This window comes from Rhinolophus sinicus, chromosome 18 (assembly GCF_057876585.1).
Source record: "Rhinolophus sinicus isolate RSI-liver-muscle chromosome 18, RSI-T2T, whole genome shotgun sequence".
NCBI lineage: Eukaryota > Metazoa > Chordata > Mammalia > Chiroptera > Rhinolophidae > Rhinolophus > Rhinolophus sinicus.
The window spans coordinates 103,081,588-103,101,887 of NC_142518.1; positions in this window are offsets into that span (position 1 = coordinate 103,081,588).

Below are 20,300 nucleotides of genomic sequence, written 5' to 3' on the forward strand. Positions count from 1 at the left end.
TAAGGAGGATCGAATATATGGTGATGGAAGGAGAACTGACTCTGGGTGATGAACACACAACGGGATTTATAGATTATGTAATACAGAATTGTACACCTGAAATCTATGTAATTTTACTAACAATTGTCACCTCAATAAATTTAATAAAAAAATAAAAAAATAAAAAAAAATAAAAAATAATTGCACAAGTAGGCACCTATAAATGTGCAAGGGTATTTATCATATAATTTGCTTCTAATATTGAGGAAATTGAAAGTGATTTAAGTGTTGGTTTGATTGACTTTGGACTAGTTAAATAAATTGAGATATGTAATATATTAAGAAATACTACATCATTTATTAATTATTTATTTTATGCGATTTGTCTTATTTGCATTACAGTGGTACCTCAGTTTTTGAACGTCTCCGTTGACGAACATTTCGGTTTACGAATGCCGTAAATTTTATGGATCTATGGTATCATTAGATAGTAAAATTCATGTTAAATTTACAGTTCTATGGGGTTGATTTTAAAGGTCTGGAACGGAGTAATCCATTTTGCATGACTTTCTATGGGGAAACCGTGCCTCGGTTTCCGAACGTTTCAGAACTTGAACTGTCTTTCGGAACGGATTACGCTGGAAAACCAAGGTATCACTGTATTTAATTTACTCCTCACCAAAACACTAGGGCATAAAATAGACAGTAATTATTTCCTTATATTGCAAATGAGAAAATTGATGATCAGAATAAGTGACTTGTCCAAAAATTCAAAAGTAGGTCTATCAAATGCCAAGACTCAGGCTCTTAATATTATGCTATATTGTAATATCTGGTAGCTTATAAAGAAGTTAAAATGTCAGAGTGCCAAATAATGAATAGGTATGAATGCAATCCATGTGGTGGCATTGTAGGGGATTTTCATGCCCTAATTTTGCACATATGTATTCTTCAATAAATACATTTGTTCATATAATTTTTAAAGTTATATTTTCAAATGAATTGTTTAACTTAATTCCTAAGTTGCTAGAGTCATGTATAAGAACTCAGTTAAAACCAAAGATCATTCTAGGACAAGAGAGAAGTGTGTGTGTGTGTGTGTGTGCGCGTGCATACATGCATGGGTGCATACTGCAATGATTGTAATGGAAACTGTTTAGCTAACTTTTTCATTTAGTGGGGGTGGGGAGGAAAAGTGTCTCCTTTACTCTTCTGGGTTCTTCTGGCTGGTATAAGAATGAAATTGGGGCCTGGCCTGGTGGCTCAGGTGGTTGGAGCACCCTTCTCCTAATGCTGACCTCGCCAGTTCAATTCCCACATGAGCCAGTGAGCTTCACCCTCTACAGCTAAGAGTGAACAACAGCTCTCCCTGGAGCTGGGCTGCCATGAGCAGCAAGAGGTTGCCGTGGGCTACTGTGCGCCGTTACGGTGGCCAGCATGAGTGGCCGGCAGCCAGTGAGAGCTGCTACGAGCTGCTGTGAGTGGCCAACTGCCGACTGGCCTCCGGCGGGGTGGGTAGGGGGAGCGCAAGGCTCATATACCAGCATGGGCCAGGGAGCTGTGTCCTACACAACTAGACTGAGAAATAACAGCTTGAACTGGAGTGGGGGGGGGGGGGGAGGAGACAGAAGAAAGGAAGAAAAAAGAATTAAATTGATAGGAGACAGATTAACAGGATAAAATCAAATTTAATTTTGTGTGTGCAAGGGCTCCATAAGAATATGAGGTCCAAAGACAATAGCAATTGAAGCTTATATACCATCCAGAGCTAAAGAGAAATGGGTAGGGGTCTGGGACTCCAAAGGGGAGGGAGACAATTTACAGGAGGAAGATGGGAAGAACAAATGTTTGGTAAACAAATATTTGCCATGCCATGCAGAGACAAAGGGATACAGAGATTATTTGAACAAGCAAGCCCAGCTGAGCTCCCCACAGCTGACCATACCAAGCCCATATTTTTTGTAGCTATCTCTGGAGATAGCTCTTCTTCTTGGACCCAGCCCTCTATCTAAATTCTTATCGGCAGTTAAAGGAGAGGTAAAAAGCCCTTCCCTGGTCTTTTGTTTCCTAAAAATAATCAGCCTAAAATGATTCTCATGCCAAAGAGACATATTTTGGGGTGGCAAAATTCTGCTACCTTGCAGTAGCTAATGTGTTCCGCTAAGTTTATTTCGATAATTGAAATATTTCGCTTCTTACACAGAACAGCTCTATCCTGTGATAGATGAAAGCTTGTCAAAAGTGAATACGGTTAAGTGGAGCATGGTTTTACATAGTCAACACTGTACTCAATTTCAAATTTGTCCTTTGTTTACTATAATCTGAATGAAATCATTTTACAATAATGATAACAGTGAAATTACTGTTCCTCTTTTGATCATTAGGTTGCCAAAGAAATCATCATAACATTTAATTCACAAACTTAATTCAATTCATGTTTATGAAGCATACACTCAGTGCCAGATAAGGGGGAAAAAAACATGGTTCTTTCCCCTGTGAAGCACACTGTCTGGTGATGGAAAGGATTGTTCCATGCAAATTCATCATGTAGTAAAAAATATATCACGGACAGTTGAAAAGCGATCAAATGAAAGACGTTAATTTTTTTAAATTCAGTTATAGTTACTAGGTATCAGGCGTGGTTTGGGCTCAGGGCAGGCTGCCCCAAGTATCCCAGGATGGCATATTGATGACTTTAAATTAAAGTGATCTGAGAAGCAGCTGGTGCAAGAAGGGCATGTTGACCCTCCCTTGTCTCTTTAAATGCAAGAAATCTCCCCAGTGAAAAGTGCTCTCTTTGCTCCGGGGTGGGGGTGGGGGGGTGTTGAGAGTTATCATTAGAGTTAAAAATTCCAGTGGTGAAAAGCCAATATAAACAAATCTTGTTGCTTCTTTACTAATTTACTACCCAAGTTCAAAATTTGCTTAGCTTTCTCACTAATAAGCATCCAAACCTAAGTTTTTTTTGTCTTGTTAAATCTTCACAAATTTCTTTTTTTGTCCAACAAAAAAGCTGGGCTAGTTTGATCATTTCTCCGAGTATCATTTATGACCTCCTGTGTGCACCTATTAAATTGTTTTTTTCTCCTGTTAGTCTGGTCATTTTTAATTTTAATATTAATCCAGCCATAATAACTTAGGAAGGATAGAGGGGTGTGGAATTTTCCCACTTCCCAATAGTTTTGATGAGACAGCCAGGAGACTTCACTGGCTGTAAAACTGCTTTTCTCCCTGGAACTGCTACAGATAAAGAGATCCTGGGATATCTGACAAGGGTCAGCAGAAAGTAAGATTTTTTTACCAAATCAGTCTCCTGGAATCTGTGTCTGCAGGGTTCAATGGAAATGAAAGGTGTTGAGAGTTATTATTCTCTCTCTTTCTAAATTTAGACTAGAGGGAGAAAATATTTGTAGAACCAGTTCCTTGGACATAAGCCAGTTTGCTAAAGGTTTGGGATAAGTATTCATTTTCTGTTGATCCCGTCCCCCCCAGAGATGAGCACAGTTTTCTTTTGTGTACTTTCCCCACCAGCCAGTGGATGCATGTACATCTAGCAGACAGCCTAATAGTCTGTGGATGGGAACTTGGGGAATCTAAAAACTCTATTCTGCTCAAGGGGAGGGGTAGGAAACACATAATTCCTAGCATTTTGGAATAAGTGTTTAAAATAGGGCCTGTTATCTTTCTTAGGCTAACTCAGGGAGTAAAATTTCTGGATCTTGTGAGGGCTGACACCTCTTGTGTCTCTGATTAAGCCATAAAAAGGCTATTAGTTTAACTATTGAGATTAATAGATCCGACTTGTCAATGACCAAATGATGGATCCTTTGAATTGGAAAAACCTCTAGACTGAAAAGAAAAAAAAGAATTCGAGACCTCTCATATTGGTATAACAGCCATAAAGACTCCCTTAATAAGATGGAAAGACAGAAATTAGAACAAAAATTAAAGTCCACTCAGAACCCATCTGTTGTGTGGGAGACCCTGCTCGCTGCGCCATTTGTCGTGCGGGGCGACCTGCGAGGTCTCTGCTCCCGCTCCCCATACAAGAACGCAGGATATGGTGAGGCCAAAAAGGAACACCCACGGAGCCATAGATGGGGGAGTCATACCACTATATTCTCTCTGGCGGCACTATACTCTCACTGGAGGCTGGATCCACACTGTCCGCAAACCGCCATCCACACTTGCCAGCCCAGCCGCCATCTACTTGCTAGCCCCCGTTCTTCCTCTCTCTCTGCTAGCATAGCCACAGCAGTTATATTAGTGGCCAATGGCTCACTGGTTACAGCTGACGGCCAACTAGCCACAGCTGATGGCCATGCAATCACAGTTGATGGCCATTTACTACCTGAGCCAGCACCTGTCTATGTGAGGCTGAGAGCCTGGAAACTACTTTCTGGGGCTCTGCCCCACACCATCTATTTGCCTTCATACACTTGCAGCTATTGTTTTAAAAAAAATGAGGACATAGGAAGTACAGTTGTCTGGCACGTAGTAATAAGAAACGAGAGAGAGAGAGAGAAAATAATATAATAACTAGACTTAGGGACTCCCTAACAAGATGAAAGAACAAAAAAATTATACTTAAAACAAAAATCCAACATAAATTCCCCTTCTTAGAAAACACCCTGTCTCTTCATCATTTCCCCAGGCCTTCCTACAAATAATCAGAAAATAAATCAGCTGGAAGCCAATAGTCAAGGACAAACAGAAGACAAATCTCTACAAAACCAGAAATGTAACTCTAGAAGCAATTCAAAGCTCACCTATCCTTTCCAACCCCCAAATCTCTTCAATTTATCTCAAAATGTTTACAGATATCATAAAAGATTGGGACATTAAAAACAGAACTGTCTTACACTTAATAAAAGGAGACATTTAAACATCAATTTCCCCAAAACTGCTAGGAAAAAAAAAACACCATGAAAAACGCCTCACATCCCTTCTCTGTCTCTTGCAGTTATAAATTTTACCATGTCTTTAAAATGTAAACACCCCAGGAGATAACCCACAACCACCTGAGACTAAGCCCAATTAACTCAATTGGTAGAAACTGAAACCAAAAGGGGAAAAAAAGGCCTTTTTAAAAGTGTCCTACATATTGTGGACACATCACCAAATAAAACATAGTTCTTGGACCCACGTGGCTCATGGTCTGTTGGGTAATCACAAAATAATGAAAAGATTAACAAAAGAATTTTTGTGAAAGGTGTAGTGGAGCCTTAACTATTTGAAGTGATGGGAGGGGAGCTAAAAAAAATAATTGTTTCATCTACAGCAAATAGAATATGATGGAATTGTCCTCTTGAAAATGTTTTAATGAACCAGTACATTGGATATTATTGCCTGTTGTATTTCAACACCTTTTTTCATGCATTATTACTTACATCAGGGCCAAGTTCTTTTCAGAGGCCAAAGCTGCCATACAGGTATCACAATATCACAATCATGTAGTCCAAAATGTTTCCTCCTATCTTGATATTCCTGAAGCATTTTTCCCTCAGAGTCAGAAAGTACAAAGCAAAAGATCCATGTCAGTTAAGTGAGAAATCAGTCATGCAAGTAGGCTTGTCCTGGTGATCAGACATCCAGAGTTTTAAACTGGAGCCTTGAAAGTCAGAAGGTTTCTCCAAGAAACTCCTTGGGTAAACTTTAGATCTCATGCTGGCATTCTGGCACCTGAGAACCAATGTTCACAGCTTATGGTTTATGGTTATAGTTTATGGTGATGGCTATATGTCGTGCGGGAGACCCTGCTCGCTGCGCCATTTGTCATGAAGGGTGTCAGGCGGGGTCTCTGCTCCTGCTCCCCATACAAGAACGCAGGATATGGTGAGGCCAAAAAGGAACACCCACGGAGCCATAGATGGGGGAGTCATACCACTATATTCTCTCTGGCGGCACTATACTCTCACTGGAGCCTGGATCCACATGTCCGCAAACCGCCATCCACGCTTGCCAGCCCAGCCGCCATCTTCTTGCTAGGCCCCATCCTTCTCTTTTTCACTCTCCTCCACTCTCCTCCGTAGCCGCAGCAGTTATATTAGCGGCTAATTGGCTAACTGGCTACAGCTGACGGCCATCCACCACCCGAGCCAGCACTCCTCCACGTGAGGCCGAGAGCCTGTAAACTACTTTCTGGGGCTCTGTCCCCACACTCCACCCCTACAGGTTCTCGCCTCACAATCTACGCGACAAGCGTCTTCCGCGAGGGTCCCTGTGTGAGGAGCCTGGAGGTGAATGCAATATCCTGGACACAGCCAGGCTCTCTGGGCACAGCCAGGGTTTCTCAGGGCACCACCAGTACTTCTGGGCACGGCCAGACTTCCTGGACTTCTTAGGGTACCACCTGTCTTCCCGGACACAGCCAGGGTTTCTCAGGGCACTGCCACTCTCTGTGGGCACAGCCACACTTCCTGGACACAGCCAGGGCTCTCAGGGCACTGCCACTCTCTCTGGGAACAGCCCGACTTCCTGGGCACAGCCAGGGCTCTCAGGGCACTGCCACTCTCTCTGTGCCTCTCAGGGTACCCTGCTGGAACATTAGTGACTCACAATCAAGGTGCTTACATATTCTCAATGGCGGCCAGTCAAGAGACAAAAGCAAATATCCCCCAGTTCCACTAACAGCAGTTCCCAAACAAACAGTCAAGCGGTCCATTAAATTAGGGATGGAAGGCAATTCCCCATAGTCCATAGTCATTCACCAGGGCTGTCCTGGGGGTGAGGGATGACCTTGACCTCACCCTCATCTCCCACGGAGGACTCAGCAAGCGTTACCTCCTGGGACTACAAGTCCTGCATCCGGGCTGCCTGAGCAGGAACTTCCCAGCCCACAGGGCTGCAACGACCTTCGCTTTCTCCGGCCTGTGCTGGTTGGGGAACCGTCCACATCTTTCCACCTTTCCACGGGGCTCCATCTCTCCAGCAGCTGCATGGCTTTCCCTGTGCCGGTGGGAGAACCGTCCACGTCCTCCCACCCCTCCACGGGGGTCCAGCTCTCCGTCAGCTGCTCCTCCTGGTCTTCCTCAGACTGGGTGTTCATACACACAAACTGCTCCACCATCCTTTGGAGAGCTTTGGCCGGCACCATACCCTGCTCGCTGCGCCATTTGTCATGCAGGAGACCCTGCAGGCCTCCCCGCCTGACACCTTTCATGACAAATGGCGCAGCGAGCAGGGTCTCCCGCACGACACTGTAGTTATGGTTTATGGTTGTGGTTCGTAGTTTCTAGTTTGTGGTTTATAGTTATAGTGTAATGTTATGGTTAGGGTTTAGTTTACGGTTCATAGTGATGGTTATGGTTTATGGTTGTATGGATTTGTGGTTTAGGTTAAGGTTTAGATTTAGGCTTAGGGTTAAGAGTTCAGTGATATGGAATCTGAGGACTGAATTACTACTATCGAAGATCTTCTCAGCAAAGTAAAACTCAACATGGCCCTCATCACTATCTCTGGCCTTCTTGCAGACTTCATCTATTACTTCTAAACAGTGAAATGGTTGTGTTGATGGGTTAGAAATGGATAACAAAGGAAAATCATTTATGTCAGCAACACCCTTTGCCTGAGCTGTTGCAAGTGCTATAAGCTCACTTCTAGTCTTGCTCTAGCTCCTTTCCCTTGATGAGCTTTCTTACTTTCAAGTCCATTTGTCACACTAGTTAAATTTTCAGACTCCTTAATCCATTTTCCTGGGCAATAAAGTTCAAACTCTTTATTATGGCACACAAAGTCCTTAATGCCAACCTCTCCAGTCATAACTCTCACCATCTCTTTTTTGGTACCACAGGTTCTGCCTGAGTCTTTCCTCCTGTGACCACTTACTTATCTTTCATTACTTAGTTCGATGGTTATTCAATGCTACCCCCAAAATAAAGTTAATGTTTTACTCCTTTGCAACCCCACCCTCTGCCTACATTTATTTATAAGGGGGGAGGGGTCACAGGAGATAGGGAAAGGGATGGGGTGGAAGAATGGGAGGGAGAGGAAGGAGGGGGTACTGACGCCTAGGGAGGAGGAAAGTTCAGAGGCTGTCTCAGCCATGGGGGAACATGGGCTAAGAAAGGGTCATCAAGGAGGTCGGGGAAAATGGACTGAGGAAATTTAGCCCGGCACATGCGGCATTGTTTCTGAAGGTCCAGGTCTTGACTTAGGGCTATTAAGGCTTGGACGTAAGGGGCCTCAGACCATGTTTGTAGCTGTGGGCAGAAGAGGCCTAGTTGCGTGTTGTTAAAGTTAAGAGTTCTGTTGGCCGGCCAGACCTCCTGATCATCTAGCTTATGTTGTGGCCAGGAATGTTACAAAAGAAAATTATTAGAGAAGAGAGGTCGAACTTTGTCCAATTCTTAAGAAGACAGCTGAGAGGAGACTCTTGGGGAATAGAAGGGATACCTCCCATGACTGCGGGGCCAATGGTTCATGATAGCTGGGTGGGAGATCGAGGAGCGTCCTTCCCTGAGTCTCAGAAGGATTTCTCCAACTTGGATTACAGACTTAACTGGTGTTTTACCACGTACCCAAGAGGGAGTGAACAAGAGAAACTGACTGACCATTAGCTACTAGGGCATCTCTTGTGCTAAGGTTGTGAGTCGTGGACCCAGCCCATGGAATTCCCAGTGTCCCACAGACGTCCCCAGGCCTATCCACTTACTGACTGGTGCTTCCACGAGTCACAGGAAGTGCTTCCTCAGAAGATCCAGTAAAAGGCGAAAGTAGAGAAGATAGAGAGAGAGAGAGAGAGAGAGAGATTAAAGGGGAGTCTCACACCATTTGGCCTTGGGGGTCCCTGTTGGAGAGTAGATCAGGCTTTCAGTCCCACTGAAGAGTAGCCCCAGCCAGAAACCTTCAGTTCCCGCCTAACCTGTGGGGAATCCGTGAGAGACTCCTGAAAGAGAGAGGAAACAGGGAGCAAAGCAGTCTCACACCCTTCAGCCTTGGGATTTCCTTTGGAGAGTAGGTCGGGCTTTCAGTCGCACTGTAGACAGGTTAGTTAGCTTGTTTTTAGGTAGACAGGGAGGTCCCTGGTGGAATTAACAAAAGACAGATATATTCTGAAACTTCAGGTTTTGAAATCACTCTTTCGATCCAGGACATAATGTAACAGTACCTTGAGGTTAATCATAAAATTCCTTTTGTCCTGACAAACGAAACAGATCTGATAGATAGGAATGGGTAATTTTGCTAATCCCTTCAGGATGGGCTAACAGAACAAATCTGGTAGACGAATTCCATTAGAAGGCGCCAGCTTCCCTTCCCCAAATAGGCAAGGGAGAGTATAAAAGTAAGAGCTTTTGCCTCAGTCACGGGGGCATCCTGTGGGGACAGAGTCCCAGAGAGCAGTTTCCAGGCTCTTGGCCTCACGTGGAAAGGTGCTGGCTCGGGTGGTAGATGGCCATCAGCTGTGACTGGTTGGCCATCAGCTGTGACTGGTTAGCCTAACCATTAATATAACTGCTGTGGCTGCGCTGGGTTGATTGGTTGGCTGGGTTGATTGGTTGGCTGGGTTGGTTGGTTGGCTGGGTTGGTTGGTTGGTTGGTCGGCTGGTTGGTTGGTTGGCGGGTTGGCAGAGAAGTGGACAGCAGGTTGCGGATTGTGCGGCTCCTGCTGAGACAGGTTAGTTAGCATGTTGCTAGGTAGACGGGGGAATCCCTGATGGAATAAACAAAAAGCAGCCATATCCTGAAACTCCAGGTCCTAGAATGTCTCCTTCACTCCAGGACAGAGACATGAGAATATGCCTTAAGATTAATAGATAATCTCAAATCCCTTCTGGCCGGACAAAGGAGCAGATCTGATAGATAGGAATGGGTTGTTTCGTTAATCCCTTCAGGATGAGCAAACAGGACAAACCTGAGAGATGAATCCAATTAGAAGGCTCCAGCCCCCTTCCCTAAGCAGACAAGGGACGGTATAAAAGTAGGAGCTTTTGCCTCAGTCATGGGGCACCCCCATTCGGGACCCCCTCCCGCTCTGGAGCTGCAACCTCTTCTCCTGCCTCTAATAAACTATCCTCTTTTTAAAACTTTCTGCCTCTCCCTGGTCCGTGTTTCCGTTCTTCGGCTTCGCAAGACACGATCCAGCCCACACCCAGAAACTGCCGGTAGATCCAACGTCACCTAAATCATTTGGGGAGTCACAGGAAAATATCCCCACATCACTGCTTCCTGTGTCTCCAACCCAGCCGCTAGTGAGATGAGCCCCGTACCCATGGCTCCGTTGGTGTTCCTTTTTGTCCTCACCATATCCTGCGTTCTTATGCTGGGAGAGGGACTAGAGTCCCTGTACGACACACTCCCATTTGGGACCCCTTCCCGCTTGGGAGCTCTGACCCTTTGCTTTCAAAAAAACTCCTCGCCTCTCCTTGGTCCTAGTTTCCATTCTTTGGTTTCACGAGACATGATCCCGGCACTCAAAAATCCCCTACATCATTTGGGGACTCACAGAGATAGATTCGTACATTGCCACTGGAGAGTAGCTCCAGCCAGGGACCTTCAGTTCCCGCCTAACCTGCAGGGGATCCACAAGAGACTAGTGGAAGGGAGAGGAAAGAGACCTACTAGCGTGTGTGGATTCGCCCTGGATGAGCTGCTGCTGTCAACTGTGCCACATGTTGGAGAGCAGGCCTCAGAGAGGATAGAGCCAGGAGAGAGCTGGTCCCCATATGGGCCACCAAATATGTCTGTTTGCTCACGGTCTGTGAAAGAATTCATGAATGAGATAGAAATATAGATTTATTAAAGTAAGAGGAGGATCAACTGGGCAGAGTCTGCTGGAAACCGCTGCGTCTTTGGTCTCAAGTTTTGTATTTTCTAACCAGGATGTAAATTGCTTTGGCTTGTAGTTGGGGGGTGGGGGAAGGTGAGGTTAAGCTGGTTATTGCAACCTTTGCATATGTTATGTAGATTTAAATTGGAACTAGGAGTGGATCCCATACAGATGCAATACCTTTCCCAAGTCACTGGGCTGAAGTAAATAGAAACAGTGAAACTGGTCTGCATAGCAAATGTATAGGAAGCAGAACCATTAAGAGGCAAAGAAAGAAAAGAAAGCTTTCAAAAAGTCCCAAGCAAAATTACACTTATTAATTCAAATTATACCAGAGATCCAAATCTCAAAATAGAACATTTAGTGCCACCATTACAATTCCTGTCTTAACAATGTTGATCCTCTCTATTCAACTAATAGCTCCATATGGGGAAAGCTTTTTTCTTAGGTTTCTAAAAAAAAATTGGTCTTGCATTACACCTACAACATATAGTTAGTACCGAGTAGATTTTTATGGAATGAATTAATGAATACCCTGAGCAGATATTGAATGAATCTAAAGGTTTGGTGCAAAGAGGTGTCTATGCAGGAAAAGAAGAAAAAAATATCTGGATCCATATGTGTAAGCAAAGTTCTGACAGAAAAGATATAAGATCATAGTAGAGTATCCTAAGGCAAAATTTGGACCTTTGAGAAAATTTAAAAAATGTAGTGTGATACCCAGAGGAAAATAGGCCATAATAGAACTATTTTTCTTTTTGTACGTGAATATTCACATGTCAAGAGAAAAGAACAGATAAAATTGAAAGGATAATGGTTTGGGAAAATAGTGAAAATAATTGCTTCATGTTACTAAGGTAGTACTAATAAGAAATGATCAGCTGGCAATTGAAGTACAGCTAGAGGCTTATTTCTTTACACAGTGCAAGAATTTCTGATGCAATTATGGCAGGGCACCCCAAATTGATGTTTTCTCCCTTAAAGACCCTGTACATGCAACAGGGAAATCAAATCACTTTCTTAAATGCTTTGGTGTGATGAGATTGGCAATCAAAATCAGGAACTAACTCCTTGTGAAGAGAAGGAAACAGGCATTTTGTCCTCACATATTGGTGAATAAAACTGATGGAGAAACTGACCTAAAATGTTCTCTGTCACATGGAACTGACCTAAAATGGTGGCCCGAGAGGAGAGAGAAGTCCCCAGCTTAAGCCCCAGCCCACTTCCGCATAATCCCCTCCAAGCCACACCCCGAGCCAATCACCAGATGACACCTACCCCTTCCCCAACTCAAGGAAGTCCCTAACCCATAAAAACTTGCCCAAAACCTTGCTAGGGGCTCAGTCTTTGGGAAAGATCCCGCTGAGCCCGCTGGCATAATAAAGCTGACTCTCCTAACTCTCTGAGTGCTGCTTGGGTTCTTTCCGGTTCTGGTATCCGGAACAAAACCACTGGTGGGTTGTGCTATAAGCCCCAAATGATATGATACCTGTTTCCGTGGCACCTGCATTCTAAAATTGAAAGAAATGATTGAGTTTAAAAGGTAAGACCTTGAAATGTTTATTGTGCACTTCTTTTACTGTTGGTACTATTTGGGCATCCGTACATAACTGCAACTTAAACTGGAGTACTTCATGGAGGACATAGGCAAAACAAAACAAAACAAAACAAAACAAAACAAAAAACCTTGCCCTCTTCTAGTAGAAGGAGGTAAGCAAAAGAATGAGTAAAATACATAGTTGTATCACTTGGTGACATATAGGGGAAAATAAAGTAGAGAAGAGTAGAGGAGAGTGCAGGGTGGGGGTAACCTCACTGTCCCAGAGCCATAGGCAGGTTAGAATCCTGAGAAGTCCTAGCCCTTGTGTGGTAATTACTGTAAATCAAGAAAATGGGCATCATGCATTTGTCTTGATAATCTCAAGGTAAACAATAGACATGAGGTTGTGAGTATTGATAAGGAAGGGAAGGGCTCTTATTAGAATGGAGAGTTCTTGGACATCCTTTCTTTTTTTTAAATTAAATTTATTGGGGTGATAATGGTTAGTAAAATTACATAGGTTTTAAGTGTACAATTCTATAATACATCATCTACAGAGGGTGCCAAAAAACAGATACACATTTTAAGAAAGGAAAAAACTGTATTAAAATTATAATAATATACACCGATAACAAAAGATGAATACAAGTCATGTGTATACTTTTTGGGGGGCGCCCTTGGTATCTATCACATTGTGTGCTCACCACTTCACTCCTGCAACAGACATGTGGAGGTCTGTGACTGCGCAATCTTAACCAGATGAAGAGTACCTTCTGGACTCCTGTTACGGAGTCAGGGGGAGCCTTGGGAGGAATGCTCAGATCCACATCCCACTGAAGTTAGGGACACCCCCTTGGTCAAATTTAAATAGTCTGGAAGATAGGGTATTGGAAGAAATCGCACTGCTAAAAGTTTGTCATTGGTGATATTCAATTCCAGATTTTCAAACTTCAAATAAGAAGTCTTCTGATTCAAAACCTGTCTTTAATTGACACGAAAGTTGAGTCAAAGAGACGAGAAATTGTCATGGGGAGAAGATCCTGGGGCACGCAACTTCTATGTTCCTAAGAGTCCTTGCTGACAGTGCAAATAAGTGTGAATAGAATTGATGGAGAATTTTCACATATTTCTTTCATGTGAGAGAAGTCTATTACTAAAGTTGCATCAGCAAAACCCACAACTTATACTTTCTATCTAGTCCCTATTACACTCTAAGCACATAATTTTGGGATAAGTCTCAGGAATCAGGTAGGTGAAATAAGACATTTTTATTCTCTATCAAAGCTCACCCAGAGTTGGCAGTTTAGGAAGAGAAATGGCACATGCAACCAAAGAACTAAAAAAGCTAGCTGGAGACAGGATACCCTTCTGAGCAGCTACAATTTTGGAGGGCCCTTGAGAAACTTCAAGATAGTGAAATACCGATGTGGTTGTCTTTCACTTGGCAGATTTTATTATTTTCATGAAGCTGTATATAAAATGAAGCTGTCATTCATGAAGCTGTCACAGGGAGATATAGCATGCAACAACTCAGGACTGCTCAATGATGTAGATTTTTCACCAAGATTTATGAAGTTCCAAGAAATCATTTTTCCTACATTTCACAATCCTTTGCCACTTTCAGCTTCCACATAACACACCACCACAATCCCCCACCCCCACCCCCCGTTATCAGGAGAGATGGGGTGAAACGGTGTACCACTGCAACTTCAAAACCCTTAGTTGATAAATGTTTGTTGTCTCCTCATGAGCACCTGACCTCTGATGAATCAGCACTGTCGTTTTCTGCACCTTTCTGGATGTCTTGACACTTGCATCTCTTCTCCATGTACAGAATAATGACAAGATTAGAGATAGCCTCCATATTAACTAAGAAAATGGTGAAAATCATTGTAGGCAGAAGGAAGGTAGGTTATTAGGGAATGGCTTGTTTTACTGGTTAAGGAAGTGAAGGTATTGCTTTATCCAGGAGCAAATGACTCCAGAGCTATGATACTTAAGGAAGTATCCAGAATTCTCTTCAAGTTAAAATTGAAATGAAACCAACACTAGACAGTTTTGTCTTAAGCCGAATGAAAGACGCAGACCTCCTTTCCAGGGAGGATTATGACAGTGATGCCTCCTTTGGGAAGCTTCAGGCTTTTATCCGTCAGAGTGGAAGCAGAGGTAAGAATAGGGATGTGGGGGTGGTAAGGACACGCCAGAAGAGAGTGTTCTGAAAAAAGGTGTAGAGTTGGAAAAGTATAAATCATATCAGGAGATAGTAATTTGAGCAGTTTGCCTAGAGTGAAACTTTCAAACAAGGGAACAGTTAAAAACGAAACTGGAAAAGTAAATTAGAAACACATTGTATGAGTCTTTGAATGCCAGAAGCTGTAAACTAGATTTAAGATTTCTAGTTATAAGTGATCAATGTCAGATCTGATCTGATTCTTGTGCTTTATTTATCATTACATAGTGAATATCATCATCTTTTTCCAAACAAAAGCTATCTCTAGAAATCATTTTGGTTAGTAGAAAGCATTGATCTCAGAAGGTCCTATGCATTTTCCAATGTGTTTAAACTTTCAGGTATAACATATATTTTCTAGACTAACCAACGATAATATCACTTTATAGTTGGTTATTACTGGTGGTTTTAAAACATTTTCTGTCATACTAATGTCCTATTCAGAGCTCTGTCAAAAACACATACATAGATATATCAGAGTGAGACGGGAAAAGGAACTTCTTATTTCAAAAGGGTAAGAAGGCCATTCCACTGTTAATCTTCCCCTGAATACTGAAATAATTTAACTCTCAGGAGTACCATTAATTGACAAGCACACAGTGACAGGATATGTCATTAGCTCTTGAGTTAAATTGTATTGATCCCCCAAAAATGTCAGTGGAAACTGCTGTTGCAAAACCTTCTCTGTCAAACTGCCAATGGATTTTATGTCAACACTTAAGGATAATCTGAGGAATAAAACATGAAATCCACCAACTTTTAAATGGAAAGCTTCTTTTTTGATAAATCATGTGTATTGCAATGGCTTAAGATAATTCAAGGATGTCTTTATGAATCATAAACTTGAAGTCAGAAAAAGGGAACCTCTGATTTTGTCTGTTTGTATTAGAGAACTGTTAACGATTTTCAGATGAAAAATGATTCCAGGCTGGACTCTGAACTTTGAACTGGGGTTTGTGCAAGTGATAAACTCCAAGAATCTATGTGTTTGCCTATAAAAAATGGGGGATAACCATTAATACTTGATCTGTATATGTCACAAGTCATGAGTTTTAAAAAACTGTATATCAGTGTTTTGTAAATATTAAAGTGTTATATATGTATGACATTATTATTATGAATTACCATATCCCTAAAGCTCTCCAAGTTATTTAACTTAGAATATTTAACTATGGAACTTACTGATTTTTGATGAATGTTCTTTATTGTTTGTCACCTTTGCATGAATGTTCATTAGGAGAGGGACCTATATCTGCATTTCAACTATGTATATCCTAAGTATCTAAAACAATGCCTGGCACATAGTACGTGCTGAAAAAATAAATGTTTGTGAATAAAACTAGATCACATTTTAATATATCATCTTGTGATGACATTCTTATACACCCTGCTTGATTTTTAAAAAAATATAGTGCCTCATTTAGGGTCCCCCCTTTTCAAAATCTGTTAATACTTCCATATGCATTTACCATACTCTGCAGTATCAACATAAACTCAAAGCAGTTATTGGCACACAATTTGGTATTTACTAATGTACACCAGCTAAATACTACATCGCCTCCCACCTCAACCATTCTAACTTTATATTTTTTTTAGCAACTTTCAAATATACAATATAGTATTATTATTAACTATAGTCACCATGCTGTACAGTATATCCAATGACTTATTTATTTTCTAACTGGAAGTCTGTACCTTTTGATCCCCTTTACCCATTTTGCCCAACCCCCAAACCCCATTCTGGCAACCACCTATCTGTTCTCTGTTTCTATGAGTTCAGGTTTTTAAAAACCTTCCACATATAAGTGAGATCATGTGGTATTTGTCTTTCACTGTCGGACTTATTTCACTTAGTATAATGCCCTTAAGGTCCATCCATGTTGTCACAAAAGGCAAGATTTCATACTTTTTTAAGACTGAGTAATTGTATCCGGTCAGCCAATTAAGTTTGCAAACTTATTGTAATGATGTTGCTAACCTTTTTTGATATCAGAAGGATTATTTGTTATGAATGTGTACCAACTGGATGAGCAGTTAACCAAGTTTACTATTTGGAAGTGCTGAAAAGGCTGCATAAAAAAGTTAGACACCCTGAACTGTTCACCAACAATTTGTGGCTCTTGCATCACGGCAACGCACCAGCTCACAGGGCACTGTCTGTGAGGGAGTGTTTAGCCAGTAATCAAATCACTGTATTGGAACACCCTCCCTACTCACCTGATCTGCCCCCCAGTGACTTATTTCTTTGTCTGAAGATAAAGGAAGTATTGAAAGGAAGATATTTTGATGACATTCAGGACATCAAAGGTAATATGACGACAGCTCTGATGGGCATTCCAGAAAAAGAGTTCCAAAATTGCTCTGAAGGGTGGACTAGGCACTGGCATTGGTGCATAGCTTCCCAAGGGGAGTACTTCAAAGGTGACCATAGTGATATTCAGCAATGAGGTATGTGGCACTTTTTCTAGGATGAGTTCGCGAATGTAATTGTCATATATCGTACTTAGGAATATGTTTAATTTAGGAGGTGCAAAATGTATACAGTGAAAACTGCAAATTATTGGTGAAATGAATAAAAAAACTAAACAAATGGAAAGACACTGCTTTTTACATGCACTGGAAAATTTCATATTGTTAAAATGTTAATGATCCCCATAGTGATCTGTAGATTCAATGCCATGCTTACCCAAATCTCAATGATCTTTCTTACAGAAATTAAAACGTTGACCTTTTTTATTTTTAATGGAATTAATTGCAAGGGATCAGAATGCAAACAATCTTGGAAAAGAACGAAGTTGTAAAACTTATACTAATTAACTTCATTTATATGAAATATCTAGGTTAGGAAAATCCATAGAGACAGAAAGCATATTAGTGGTTTCCAGGGGCTGGGAGGATGAGGAAATTCAGAGTCACTGGGTAAAAGATGGGAGGTTTCATTTAGCAGGTGATGAAAATGTTCTGGATGGGTGATGGCTGTGCAACACTGTAAATGTACTGACTGCGACTGGTTTGTGCACTTTAAAATGGTTAACATTATTAATTTTATGTCACGTGAATTTTATTGCAATCAAAATATTAAAAGAAACGTATGCTGTGACCATGGGAATTTATATGATTTTAGTGACATAATATTACTGGAAGAACCGAAGAGCTTGTTTCTGATAATGGAAGAACATTGCTGTTTGAACATCTTTCCTCCTGATAAGCCTCTGGGATAACTTATCACAGAATAACAGAGTGGACATAATACCTCAGTTATCAAGTCATCAAGTCTCATTGTTTTCAGCATCTATATCTCACCAATGAGCCAATAATATGCACTGGACACCCTAAAGAGCAGCATCACCTGTTACATGTCCACAGACCTTCCCAGTTCATAGTCTGCTTTCATCTCGTTTCATTCATCCTCCAAGCCGGAGAGATTGGAGCTCTAGATGACTTAATTACCATCCTACAGTTGTCATAATTTGGTTCAAATACTTTGATATTTTTGACATTTCTAAAGTCCTTAAGCCACTCCAGTGTCTTTCTTTAAAATTTCTCCCTTGTTGGGGTATTTTTATGATAACTATTGCTGTATTTCGTAGGCCTTATACATAATGAATTTAGCACTCCATAGTCCAAGGTATTACAGTATAGAATTCAAATTTTTTAGGTACCATGACACACCACAGGGTTGCTCTCTATGAGATTCCTGGACACAGATTGACAGAAGAAGCAGAAGAAGAAGGAGAAGGAGAAGACGAAGAAAAAAAAAAACACAATAAAAAAACTTGGTTTTTTATTTCGGAGACTACAAAGGCTCCGGCAGCACCATATTTTGCTTAAGGGGAAGAGAAAAGCTATATCCCTTCTCTGCAGTGTGTCCAACTACAGAAGATGAGAATGATGCAAACCTGTATATCCAAGAAAAAAAAATGTTAGGACGAGGAAAATATGCTGAAAGCATAACAGCATGCATGCCTGCCCACCGCAGAGAGCCAAACTTAACCCATCCCATTACTTTTAACAAATATTTATTGAGAATCTGCTATGGGTTTGAAGTGGAATGCAGAGATGAGTAAAGTATTATCCCTTACACATCTAAGAGAAAGAGAAAGAAATTTGTTTCAAAAAGAATTTACAGTCAGTGTCAAGTTCATGGGCGCAGAGCCTGGCTCAGAAGGGCCTTGTGCACAAGTTTAATGCTCTGCCGCTGCTGTCTTCAAATTCTTAATTTTTTTTTTTAAAGCAACTTCATATTTTCATTTTTTACTTGGTTGTGCAAATTACATAGTTTGCCATGTTTACAATAAAATGTGCTTCAAGGTATGGACCATGGGTCGTGGGACCACAGAGACAGGGACACTATCTCGAGAGGAGTTAGGAAAATGATGCCACATTGCTTGGGTGGAGCCTGAAAACAGAAATTTCAGCAGGCAGTTGGGGGAGGCAATAGGACAGGATATTACAAAGTACAAAGTTTTACATATGTAAAAAAGAATGTCTATGTAATCATGTAGATTTGGGATTGTCACTTTGGAGGATGGTGTGCATCTAGGAGTATAATGGTCATTGAGACCAGAAAGACTGGCAGGGCCCCGGCCATGATGAGCCTTAGGAATTGGGATTTTATCCCAGAGGCAATAGAGGCAACATAGACCCTAAAGTGAAATACTACATCTTTGCTTGATCTGCACTCAGATCGTAATTGTGCTCATCTACTTGTCTTTCTTTGGTTTTGTGTTCTTGCTGCTCCATACAACTAACAAATAGTATGTAGTATTATGTAAAATTGGAGCACAGTTAGTACCTGCACCATGGGGTTGTGTTAAAGATTAAATAGGCATGTATATTTTATATGTAAAACACTTAGAATAGCCCGGAATATGGTAAATTCTCAAAAAATATTAACTGAAAAGAGTAACTACATAGAGATAAAATATTTAATTCAGAGGAAAGATTCATTGTAAATGCATGCAAAATGTAGGTTTCAAATACATAAAAGAACTGACAGAGCTCCAAGGAGAAATTGCAAAACCCATAATTATTTTGGGAGTTTCAACATATCTTCCTCAATATTGCAAATGTCAAGTAGAAAACAAACAAAAGAACAAACTAGCTAGAATACTTAGAGTTTTGTGAACAGCACAATTTCCAAGCAGGAATTTCTGAATATATAAAGAACTCTGCATCTATCACTGAAAGATACACCTTCTTCTCAAGAAACACATCGACTTCTACAAAAATTGACTGTTTATGAATTCATAAAGTGAATTTAATAATTTTTTTAAATTAGCATTATACGGATGAAATTCTCTGACCAAAATTCAAAAATTATAAACAACAAAAATATATCTGAAAAAGCCAATATGCCTTGATATTAATAAATAAATTTTAGATAAAAGAATAAATCATAATAGATATTTATTAAGAGTAGAGCTGAATGTAATGAATATTCAATATTTTCTAATATAATTTGATATAAAGTACAATGCAAAGAGAAATATATATTTTTATATTAGAAAAAATGAAACCCAAAATTCATTAGTTAGTAGTGAAGTAGTTAAGTAAATTCAGTAGTTAAGCAATGTATTTCTTAACACATTACAAATAAAACAACAGAATAAATGCAAAGAAAAAAGTAATAATAAGGATCACTATAGAAATCAATGCAATAGAAAATAAAAGACAATAGGAAAAAAATCAATAAACCCAATAAATTTAATATGTAATAAAAGAAAAAATCTGGCAAGATTGAGTAAGGAGAAAAAAATGAAAGATATATATCACTAATGACA